Source organism: Humulus lupulus, chromosome X (genome assembly GCF_963169125.1).
Source record: "Humulus lupulus chromosome X, drHumLupu1.1, whole genome shotgun sequence".
Classification (NCBI taxonomy): Eukaryota; Viridiplantae; Streptophyta; class Magnoliopsida; order Rosales; family Cannabaceae; genus Humulus; species Humulus lupulus.
In genome coordinates, this window is record NC_084802.1 from 225,994,804 (window position 1) to 226,005,382 (window position 10,579).

Consider the following 10,579-nt stretch of genomic DNA (forward strand, 5'->3'; position numbering starts at 1 on the left):
GCGTGAAGCATAGCGATTTGTCTTTCGCCTACCCACTTTCGACTTCCTGGGCCTTCCTATAGGGGTTTTCTCAATGGGGACGCCGACAACCGTATCTCTGATGTGATCAGGGATTACCCATTCATCCTCGTTCCCAACAGGGTAAATAGTATCTTTATAAGTGTCCTTCAATGCCTCGATTCTATAGTAAAGGGAACACAATAAGTAAATGTTTATGCTTCTTTTTCTGGCTGCAGCAAAAGCATGTACACACCAATGGTTTGGAACATGCCACATGAGCATGATTTTGTGCCCAAGTTCACCTCACCATCACCATTACCATCGACCACAAGAAATTTGTGATGACCAAGGACTTGGACATCCAAAAAAATTGCTTTATCACCTATTTGCTTCAAATCCTTTTCCATCTCAGGTGATAACACAGTTATTGCTTTTGGAGCTCTTTCACATCTATCTGCAAACCAAGACTGAAGAGTGAATCTTATGAATTCACGAAAAGTGGCGACTGGAAAACTCCTTGCCTCCTTGGTTTTATTGTTAAAGCTTTCTGCGTAGTTACTCGTCATGATATTGTATTAGTTACCAGGAAAATAAGTGCTACTCCACCTTTCAAAGCCAATTCCCTCTAGATATTGAGCAATGGGTGGATCAATTACCCTTAATCTTGTCAAAGAACTTGTGAAATTCTATTCTTCGAAATGTGTACGCTGCACACCCCATGATGTCTTGCACGTGGTCAGTTTTGAATTTTGCCACCACATTCATACAGATGTGATGGTAACATGCACCGTGATAGGCATCTGGGAACACAAGCTCCAAAACATGATTAATGCTTTTATGCCTGTCCGATACAAAAGCAAGGTTCTCAACGTCCCCAATGGCTTCCTTCAAATTTATCATGAAATAAGTCCAAGAGTTATGGTTCTCACTGTCCACCAATGCAAACACAATTGGAAACAACTGGTTGTTTGCACCCAACGCAACAACACAAAGCATGTGGCCACCATACTTATTCTTCAAGAATGTGCCATCTACACAAATTACAGGACGACAGTACTGGAAAAAACGCCTAGAAACATCGAGGGAAAAGAAGCAATACAAGAAACGACCATCTTCTGCTACAAAATCAGTAATTGTACCTGGATTCTTATGCTCCAACTGACACAGGTATCCAGGTAACTTGGAGTATGATTCCTTAGGTGTCCCTCTGACATACATAAGAGCCTTTTCTCTGCATCTCCACGCCTTCTCATACCTCATTTCGACCCCAAAATGGTGCTTCATGTCCTCCCTTATGTTGTTTGCCATGTACCGAGTACCATCGGTAGCAAATTTCCTCTTGATTGGGTGCCCAACAACCCACGGTGATGCTTGACGGTGGTCCTTATCTCGAATTTCTTGTGAGCAAGTGTGTACTTCGTTGTATACAGTAATCTCGAACATTTCAGATCGCATTTTTTTCTTACCCTTCAATCTCCAACCACAATCAGGATCCTTGCAGGTAATGTACCACACATCAGTCCCAGATTTCTTCGCCATAAACTCAAAATTATTCTTCATCGCAAATATGGATGCTTTGGTTTTCAATTCAAGCTTGTTCTGAAAGAACTTCCCAAGGGGCAATTCTCCTGAAGCTTTGCTGGTTGAAGAATGATGTTGATGTGAGGCCTCTATATCCTCTTTGGTGAGCATGTGAGCACTCCATGTTCTACGATCTTCACCTAGGTCCAATGGAGAACTCCATCTAAAACTATCATTGGTTGTACTTGGACCTGGACAACTACTGCTGGTCCTAGGTGTTTGCTGATCTTTTATTCTGCGCTACTCATCTACCATAACATCTGAACTCTGTGTTGGCAAATCTGCCCTAACATATGGCCCACCAAGATTTGTTGCATCAGCAACAGGATCGTCGTTGACATAAGGATTGTAGCTATAGGGATCGTACTCCACCGTGTCATGCAAATATGGCGAATCTCTAACCGGGATATCATCATGGACTATGACGTCTGGATTTGTCTTGGGAACACATGTTCCAAAGTCACCTTGAGTTCCTTTGAAACCATGGCATGGAGGAGAAATATTCTCTTCAAATCGAACTTCTTTTTTAACGCTGGCAGAAGCCGATGCATTTCTTATACCTCTCTTCTTAAACAATGTCACACATAGAGGAATGAGCTTCTCTACAAATTTCGATGCTAACCCAATGAATGCACACACATGCCTATCATTTTTTATAATGGTAGGTTTGACGGATTGTGATAGGCATGTGTACAGGACCTCAATTTTCAAGTCATGCACACATTTATCCACTTCAAGCTCATCGTACAGAATTTCAAGCAGTTGCTCATACGTCAAACCCTTCTCCACAGGCATAACTTGATTTTTAGCTTCCCTGAAAATTAAATCCCTGAAAATTAAATCCCTATTTTCGAGTTCCCAAACACCATTGAATGCAACAAATATGGAAACAGGCGAATCTGAAAAAAAAAACAAAAAAAAACAAAAAAAAAGGTCAAAAAGTTAAACTACAACATAAAATAGCAAAATATCGATTCATATCGAGGTCAAACTATCACACTATCGAGGTCAACCCATCGAGGCCCATCGATTCCAATCGAGTCCCATCGAGGCAAATACTACATAATTAAGTTTTATGCCTCTATCGAGGTCCATCGAGGCATATCGAGGTAGCCATTTCCCTTTATGTGAAGATTTTATCGAGTCCCATCGAGGCTCATCGAGGCATATCGAGGTAGCCATTTCCCCCTTATGTGAGGATGTTATCGAGGCCCATCGAGGCATATCGAGGTAGCCATTTCCCCCCTTATGTGAGGGTTTTATCAAGGTCCATCGAGGCTCATCGAGGCATATCGAGGTATACAAATAATATAATACATGAGGATTTATCGAGGTCCATCGAGTCCTATTGAGGTAGACAAAAAACCCAGAAAAATAACCAAGAAAGGAACGAAAATTCATTCCGACAGTGAAAAATTACAATAAAACATGAAGGCATACCCAGATCTGTTCGAAATAGCAAAAGAAATGTTGATAAACAAGTTTCCTCACTACATATAACATATATACTTATCCATACGATTTTTGATCCGAAATCCAAAATGAAGTCCTTGCCTTGAAAGGATTCACAACTTGCCCTGAAATAAGCTCGAAAATTTATATAGATTAAGCTGCCTTATTTTTTTTTTTGTACAAGAGCTTGAGAGATAGAGAGGGAAAACGTGAGAGATAGAGAGGGAGAAGACAATGGGAGAAAAAGAGGGAAATTTATGATAGGGGCATTTTTGGTAATCCAAAGAATACTAGAATAAAAATGTGAGGTTTTTTTCGGTTGGTATAATTTTATCATACAGTGTCACTTAATGCATTAAAAGTCAAATTTCCCAATGGCTTTCGAAGAATATATGTATATATAGTTTAGTTTGATAAAACTTATAAATTCAAAAGTTGGAAAAATAAAAATATTATGGGTTGTTTGGTAAAAATTTTATTTTTGAATTTTTTAAACACAAAAATGGAAATATTATTCTATATTTGTTTTTTATTTTTAAAAAATAAAAATATGTTTGGTAACTATTTTTGTTTTTTGTTTTTAAAAAAAAAAAATGTGTTTGATAATGTTGACCCTGATTTTGGTCAACGACACGGAGTCTAGGAAACGACAAGAAAATGATATAGAGCTTGAAAATAATCTAATGGAAAGATAAAGAACACAGAGATTTATAGTGGTTCGGCCCCAATGAGTGGTAATAACCTACGTCCACTTGATACTATTATTGATATTGAATTCCCAAGGTGTGATCAAAGAACAAGGGTTCTTGAGTTTCACGGACCTTAGAGGAAGAAAACAATACAGTGATGGATAATAGTAATATAATTCTCTAAGCATAAAAGATTGTTCCCCTTCCTTGAGCTATCTCTTGTATATTTATAGGCTCAAGAAGAGTTACGTGAATTAGGAAATAATATCTATCCTTAATGATTGGATCTGCAGGCCATAATGAAGAGATATTCTCAGATATCCTCACAACTGTACAGATCTTTACATAAATGAACGAATATACGACCAGGCTGGTCGTATATAAAACTTGATCTCTTTGTGTAAAAATAATGCTGGTCGATAGGCGAGCCGTATCTCTGCTACATGTCTGCCACGTGTCAAAAATCCTTACCACATCATCAGCAAAATATTTATGGATAAACATTTGCCCCCCAAGTTTATTTATTGCGACCAGCAATAAGTAAACTTAGGAAAATAACTTTTCATATGCCCCATGAAATCTGTCAGAGCCCTCGTGCGTTTTTGAAAACAGTGACCTAATCACGTCTTATCAAGCCTTTTCAGTTTTTAAGAAACCATTCCGACGGCTGTTACACTCTCCCATGCCTTGAAAAAGGTAACTCATGATTACCCCTTTTCGGCACACATCAGCTCTATAAATAATCCCCACAATCTTCTTTTAACTCTTTACACGCCATCTCTTGCCAAGAACTCCCAAGAAAAATATCTTAGAGCCACGAACTTTAAGGTTTTCAGACGCTTTGCCGAGGATCTCTCGCCTGCAAACTCAAAGTTCCTCCTTCTCAGGATCTCCAATCTTTACTCAGGTAAACTTTCTTCGACGTTTAACCCTTTGAGATGCCATGCATGATGCTTCTGTGCTTTGAGACTTTTAGTGTTCTTGGGTATAAATTTGTGAAGATTTTGCATATACCGTTTGATGCTTGATAGGGTAGTGTACTTTTGCTCTTTATAAGTTAGGAATCAGTTTGATAGTCAGGATCATGGATTTAGGGCATAAAATCGAAGTAAAAATTCAATTTTTAGGCTAGCTGAAAAACTGGGTTTTTCCCGCCCCTTTGGAGTTGAAAAAGCTTTTTTCAGAAAAAAAACTTTTTACTTTCACTTTTTGATCTGTTTTTCAAACTGCTCGCATAAAACTTAGTGTTTCGGTTAGAATGCTGCTGGTCGATTGGTGCGAGCAACGTTATTCCAACTTTCAACATAAGCTCCCAGGTTGTGCGTCTTATCTCCCCTTTTGTATGCTTGCAGTTTATATGCAAGACTCGTGGGGAGGAGAAAGACCCATCGACGACGATCTGTTGGCTCAACTGCTCGAGGACGAAGAACAACCCTCGATATTGATACCTGATATTCCTTTTTCTCGTATTAATCCAAACACTTCCCCAGTTTTGACTCGAAACATGGCTCACACTAAAACTAAGGCCTAGAAAAGAAAAACCTCCAACACTTCTCATCAGCTTGCTGCTGATGCTCCCACGACCAGTGGTCGAGACGAAAATGCCCCCGATCCAAATATCCAAAGATATGCTCGCCCTCAACATGTTATTCAGCCGGATGTCGAGTGGCATGTAGTCTCTGAGAGTAGGGTGACAGTCAGAATGATCGCCAACTACTTAAGAAAATACAATCTGACAGGGGTGACCCTAGTCAAGCCCAACCAAGACCAAAAGGCTAATCTGCCTGGAGGCATCTACAGCGCCTGGTCACGGTTTCATGTTAAGGCAGGGGCCACCTTGTCTCTTCATCCATTATTTCAGGGGGTGGCCAACTATTTTGGAGTTGCCCCCTTCCAAATTACCCCAAATGGATATAGGGTGCTCGCTGCACTCTATATCCTGTACAGCCAGAAAAAATGGCCCGTGCCATCGCCACATGAGGTCAACTATTTGTTCGACCTCAAATCTAACCCCAACCATGAAGGCACGAGGTTCTTCCATCTTTGTCATTAGGAGAACAGACGCACTTTCCTGACTGACACAACCCACATCTCAAATGTGGGGAGGTACTAACAAGAGTACTTCCTTACACCTGACCTGGTCGCAGACAACCTGGCTTTCGCACGAGGAGGTAAAAATTTCGTATCACTGGCTGACTTCTTCACTTAGTGTTTTCCTCCACAATGTCTTAAACTTTTGATGTCTTCCAGGCCCATGGCTGCGACCAAACCCAACTCCGGGAATGGAGTCAAGATCGGCACTCTTAGCCAGCATGCCAGATGCTGAGAAGAGTGTCAAGAATCTAGTTACAGAGGCTAACCTTAGGTTGGCTGGCCTCTGGGCCCCTCAATCAAATACGAGGGGGCCTTCAGCAGGGAGTGTTTGCGCTGAAGAGGAACCCGAGCAGCAACCCTGAGCATCTCCTTCGCAGAGGAGACCGATTGGGGTCACGATCAGGGAACCTGCTAGCACTCCTCGAGTAGAGAGGCCCTCGGCCCCCTCAGGGAAAGGAAAGTAGAAGGCCACCGAGCCTGTCGAATTCTCTGACGACTCGTCGGATGACAACGGTATAGTAATTTCGCTTTTAAACAATTTGCCAATTCCCTGTCATCTATTTGACGGGGACGACAATTTTAAATATGCTCCACACTTAGGGCCAGACTTCTTCGTGTCAAAGAATGAGTGTAAGACTAGTAGAGTCTGTAGTGTAGCGACCAATAATAATAGCTTGGGTATTGGACTTTGCAATCTTTTTTTGTTTCTTTTTCTGATGTAATGTGATTGGCTATTCATGTTATCTCATGGTTTGACTTTATTCTTGCTTTTCAGGTATGGACTCTACCAATGTATTCGACCTTTACAGCACCCCAGAGGCAGCTGCTGCCCCTCAGAGCAAAAAGAAAGCCAGCAAGAGACATGCTGGGGAGAGCAGCAAAGAGCCTCAGCTGAAGAAGGTCCGGAATGCAGGCCCTTCGGAGGCCGGGCCCTCGGCCACCGTGACTTTGCCTTCCTCTCGTGAGCAGCAGACTCCATCTGCTGCGGCCGGGTCGACTCCTTCTCCTGCTGCCCCATCTGACCAAACCCAGCAGGAAGCTCCTGCCTCAACCGGGAATCTGATGGTTGGCTGCTCCTTTAAACTGATCAAGGAGAGGCTTACCAAAATCGCCAAGCACGATCGCTGCCGGGCGGAAATGGCGGCTACGGAGACGATGGGTGTCGACCCAATTCTGAACCGAGCCCTGAATGAGTTCACCAGTGTAAGTTGTCTCCTTTGTGACATTATGCTTTTGGTAATTTTACTGTTTGTCTAATTTTTATTTTGAATGCAGGTCATGCTGACTCTTACTGCTGGCTGCATCCGCCTGGGTGCCGTCACCGAGGAGGCCAGGACCTTGGATCAACGGCACGAGGACGAACTCAAAGCTGCCGAGGCCAGACATGCTGATCAGCTGGTGGTGGTGACTGCGGAAAAGGCTCAACTGGCCAAGGAGTTGGAGGAGAAGCTGAAGTCTCTGGAAAAAGCCCGCGAGCTAAGGGACCAATACAAGGAGTCCAACCGCTCTAATTATAAGGTGGCTAAGCAGCTCGAGCTGGACTTGATCGCGAGCAGGCTAGAAAACAGAGACATGGAGGACTGAGTTAAGGACTTGGAGAAGACTAATGCTGCCAACTTAGAGAGGTACAAAAATGCCACCCTGAGGTGCTTGACTTCTGGAAGCACAATCAGGGTGCCAATTTTGATTATCTCCCTGAGAACGCGAGGGAAGCTGAGTTGTCTCGCTGCGCAGCTCAACTTGCTGAAGAAGAAGGGTCGAGGGTCTCTGCTTCCCCCGAAATCTCGCTGGCCGCCGGGATGGAGGGTGCGGACAATGAAGCCGTCGACCAGAACACTCCCCAGGATCCTCCAGCTCCTCAAGCTCCTTAATTTTTCCCTTTTATATTTCTTTTTTAATTACACGACCTATGGGTTGTGATGTAAAGACAATATTTTTTTTGGTTTGCTGCACGGGCAGCTTTTACTTTTATTTTAAACAATTACATCCAAGCAGTTACTGCTTGCGGTGTAAAAGGATCGCTTTGATATTACAATATATTTTCATATTATAACATCTAATTGTTCGCATGACCGAACTTAGCATAGCACTTTGGTTTAATTTAACAAAATATCAAAATTTTGAAAAATACTCTAAGTGCCCTAGCATGCTTTCACTTATTTTGCTCATGTGTTTACATATCTTTTAACGATATGTTTTGCTTACTTGTACCTTGTATGCCCCCAAGTGATCGGGGAGCTTTAGGTCCTTGGTCACTTACCTTGACTAGAACCTACCCGAACATTACTGCTCGTAGCAATGAGATTAGAATTATAATACAGCAAAACAACACATGTAATGAGCAACTACTTGTAATAAATACAATAGTTGGCAAGAAATGACTGGTTGAGCACAGTCCCTTTTATTCTCGTAGTAAATGGACTAAACATGTCTTTACGAGTGATCAATAAGATCTTACACAAAACTTGTAAAAAGTAAAGTTTATACAAGCCAATTCTTTAAGAAGAATTGTTCATTGATAATACTTGCGCAGGTGTTCTCCATTCCAATATCGAGGAACGAGATCTCCGTTTAAGCGGGCAAGTTTATAAGTGCCTGGGTGAAGGACTTCATCAATCTGGCAAGGCCCTTCCCAATTTGGCCCGAGTACTCCAGCAGCTTGGTCGCGGGTGTCAAGAAAAACTCTTCGGAGCACAAGGTCTCCAAAATTGAACTTTCTTTCTCGAACTTTGGAGTTGAAATACCGGGCGACCTTGTGCTGGTATGCAGCTACTCAGAGCTGGGCTTGTTCTCGTCTTTCATCAATTGAGTCCAAGGATTCCATGAGGAGCTGGCTGTTAGAATCTTGGTCGTATGTTAATCTGCGGTGAGAGGGTGGATCCAACTCAACAGGCAACATGGCTTCATATCCGTATGCTAAGGAAAACGGGGTATGACCTGTTGCTGTTTGGTGGGAAGTTCTATACGACCAAAGGACTTCAGGCAACTGTTCTGGCCATGCTCCCTTAGCTTCTTCAAGTCTTTTCTTCAGTGTATCCTTCAGCGTTTTGTTGACTGCCTCAACTTGTCCATTCTCCTTAGGATGAGCAACTGAAGAAAATATTTTAATAATGTCGTGGCGTTTGCAGAAGTCTGTGAATAGATCACTGTCGAACTGGGTGCCATAATCTGAGACTATCTTTTTTGGCAATCCATAGCGACAGATGATGTTTTTGACCACGAAGTCAAGCACTTTCTTTGTTGTTATGGTCGCGAGTGGCTCAGCCTCGGCCCATTTGGTGAAGTAGTCGACGGCAACCACTGTGTACTTTACACCACCTTTCCCTGTAGGCAAAGATCTGATTAGATCTATTCCCCAAACCGCAAAGGGCCATGGACTCTACATCTGTTTTAGCTCATTGGGAGCTGCTCGCGGGATCTTAGAAAACCTTTGACACTTGTCACATTTTCGCACGAACTCCATGGAGTCTTCATTCATTGTTGGCCAGAAATATCCTTGCCTTAGGATCTTTTTCGACAGGCTTTGCCCCCCAGCGTGGTCCCCACAAAAACCTTCGTGTACGTCCTTCATCAACTCTTTGGCTTTTTCCTTTGTAATACACCTGAGAAGTGGTAGTGAGTATCCCCTTCGGTACAACATTCCATCGACCAGGATATACCTAGCAGCCTGCCGCTGAAGGGTCCTAGCTTTGTTTCTGTCCGCTGGTAGCACGCCGCTTGATAGATATTCTAGATATGGCGCCATCCATGTATCTGCCATTTGGATGACTAAAGAGGTTTCTGTTGCTTGGATGCTAGGTGCTGGCAGTCGCTCGACTGACACTATGTTCAGAGTATCGGCATCTTTTGCACTTGCTAACTTTGCCAAAGCGTCTGCATTGGAATTCTGATCACGAGGCACTTGCTATAGAGTGTATCAGCCGAACTGGTCTAACAGATCTCTTGCTTTGTTCAGATAGGCGACCATTTTTAATCCTCGTGCTTGATACTCTCCCAAGATCTGATTCACGACTAGCTGAGAATCACTATAAATGTCAAGCGCTTTAATGTTCATGTCCTTGGCTAATCACAGTCCAGTGAGCAGTGCTTCATATTCAGCCTCATTGTTAGAGGCAGTGAAGTCAAATCTTATTGCACAGTGAAATCGATGCCCTTTTGGCGTTATCAATATCACTCCTGCTCCTGTGCGGGATTCATTAGATGATTCGTCGGTGAATAATTTCCACGAGGGTGCTTGTGTTTGACATTCAGGTTCGCTAGGCTCCTCGATCTGCTCGCCACCCGCGGGCTCTGTAAACTCGGCGATGAAGTAAGCTAAGGCTTGTCCCTTTATTGCTGCTTGCGGTAGGTAAGATATGTCGAACTGTCCGAGCTCGACTACCCACTTTAGTAATCTTCCGGCAGCCTCTGGCTTTTGCAGAACTTGCCGAAGAGGCTGGTCGGTTAATACCGTAATCGGATGGGCTTGGAAATAAGGATGCAGCTTCCTAGAGGCCAATACTAAGCAGTAGGCTAACCTTTCAATGGGGGGATATCTTAATTCTGCCCCGATCAGCCTTTTGCTTATGTAATAGACGGCCTTCTGCACACCTTCTTCTTCTCTCACTAGAACAACACTAGCAGCGTAATCTGTGATTGCCAGGTAGACGTACAAAGTCTCTTTATCTACTGGCTTCGACAGGATGGGCGGCTGTGCTATATGCACTTTCAATGCTTGAAAGGCCTGTTCGCACTCATCTGTCCATTCAAATTTCTTTCCGCCT